Source organism: Scyliorhinus torazame, chromosome 24 (genome assembly GCF_047496885.1).
Source record: "Scyliorhinus torazame isolate Kashiwa2021f chromosome 24, sScyTor2.1, whole genome shotgun sequence".
Classification (NCBI taxonomy): Eukaryota; Metazoa; Chordata; class Chondrichthyes; order Carcharhiniformes; family Scyliorhinidae; genus Scyliorhinus; species Scyliorhinus torazame.
In genome coordinates, this window is record NC_092730.1 from 43,041,946 (window position 1) to 43,044,210 (window position 2,265).

The following is a 2,265-nucleotide window of genomic DNA, read 5'->3' on the forward strand; positions in this document are numbered from 1 at the left end:
GCAAGTGGGACTAGCTTAGTGATACAAACTGGGCGGCATGGTCAAGCTGGGCCGAAGGGCCTCTTTCCATGCTGAAACATCTATGACTGTAACCATCTTCCTGAGGACATTAGAATTCCCTCCACAGAATTGTATTGAACCGATTGATACATAATATTTTATTCAATTCTTTATCCAAATCAATCAGATATTGTGGATTCATTCGGCGCTAAACGAAAGACTAAGATGAGAGAGGAGTGAAAACTGGATTGTCAGCAAAAGATCCACCGGATTTCTGTATAAAACGACCGCGGCAGGACTCGAACCTGCAATCGCCTGATATCATTCATAGAATCACCGAAGTCAGACGCCTTATCCATTAGGCCACGCGGCCACCGGCTGTAACACCTGAGCTGATGTTTAGCCCACGTGAAAAAATACTGCGATTATTTGTGTTTCATTTCTGTTTTTTGTCCATATTGAAACCATATTAAAATGATGAGAAAGTTACTTATTTCACTCCCCAATTGCGCCCAAATTCTGAGTTAGAAACTGTTTTTCTTTCTCGGTTTGAAACTCACGAAGTCGCGCAAAATTTCACCTCCAAATTACTACTGCGAAGGCCGGGAACCGAACGCGGGTCAACTGCTTGGAAGGCAGCTATGCTCACCACTATACCACCATCGCTCACTGACGCAGCATGAGTCATTTTGGGACTTCACATTAGTTTATAAAGTGTTCCGTGAAAAGATCCTGCTCTGCGTAGCTTATTTCCCTCCAATTTAAAATGCTCCTGAATGAATGTATCCGTGTCGCACGGCTCCCGTTCAGCCACCAGACGGCACCAGTCCACCATAAATGTATTTCACCAATTTAATTCTGATGTTCTGTGTGTCATCACATCGGACACTTCCTCTGGCCTGAGACCTTACCTTGTCCTTGTGTCCGGATGCTGCCGCTTTCAACATGTTTAAGTTATCACAGAGCCCCTCCAGTGCAAGAGGAGGCTCATCGAGTCGGCTCCGACCCTTGGCCCAATCCCCACTTCACCGGTTGATCACATCAGTGTGTCAGCGTGGCCGGAAAAGAAAATGCTGGAAAATCTCAGGAGGTCCGGAAGCATCTGTAGGGAGAGGAAAGACCTAACGTTTCGAGTCTAATGACCCTTTGTCAAAGCCGAGTCATTGGACTCGAAACGTTCGCTCTTTTCTCTCCCTACAGATGCTGCTCGACTTGCTGAGATTTTCCAGCATTTTCTCTTTCGTTTCAGATTCCAGCATCGGCAGGAATTTGCTGTTACCCAATGTTTTTCCCAGTGTGGCCGAGTGTTCAGGTCGCAGACTTTTCTGAAGGCATGGGTTCGAATCCCACCCCTAATATTGACTTTTCCTCCGTGAGGCTCCATCCAAACCCGCGGGAGCCCTCACCTGGAAACACAAGGGGAGCAGATACAGAGAAACAGCGACCACCTGCAAGTTCCACTCCGAGACACACACCATTCTGGGAAATATATCACCCTTTCTGTGGCCGGCTCACAATCCCGGAACTCCCTCCCTAACAGCACTGTGTGTGTACATACACCACATGGACTTGCAGCGGCTCAAGATTCACGTCACCGCCAAATTCTCAAGGGTAATACATTTTGGACAATAATTGTTGACGGATTCAGCGACACCCACATCCCGTCAAATAACTTTTAAAATATTTTGGAAACCGAGTCCCCTGAACTCAGCTCAGAAAGTTCACTAATCACAAAGCAAATGACTTCAAATGTTGATCATCATAAATAATAAACACAGGAAATGCTGGAATTGCTCAGAATTAAACATCATCTGTGGGGAGAAAACTAGAAGCAGCGTTCCAGCTCTGTGATTGGATCATTTCCTTCTCTCTCAATCTGAAATCCTGGACTCAGCTGATAAACAGCAAGATGCCAATCACCAGTCATCAGTATCAGAAACAATGAACCTTTTGGATAGCGAGGCCGAGCGGTCTGAGGAGATGGGTTTAGGTTTCAGTCTCTCCGAGTATGCGGGTGGAAATCCAACCGCTGCCAACATTTGTAGGAAAAGCGGCAAAGGTGGGAAATGGAAATAAAAGTGAACGATTTTGCAAAACTCTCGCTCTTATCCCAAAAGATCTTTCCGTTACTGACATTGTTGTGTCCTGTGTAAGTAGAGCTGAACTGATTTGGTGCCGCTTGTTCTCACCTTGCAGCCCGTCAGTCTCCGTATTCCAGGGACCATTTATGACATCATCAGAAACACCCTCCCCTGCTCTCCCCAT

General features: G+C 46.2%; 1 non-coding gene across 1 annotated transcript; it reads right to left on the reverse strand.

The window, feature by feature from the left end:
* Positions 1-284: 284 nt before the first annotated feature.
* On the reverse strand, positions 285-373 carry trnar-ucg (transfer RNA arginine (anticodon UCG)). The gene is given in 2 exon segments: positions 285-320; positions 337-373. It is a non-coding gene; the product is annotated as a tRNA-Arg (tRNA).
* Between the last annotated feature and the right edge of the window lie 1,892 nt (positions 374-2,265).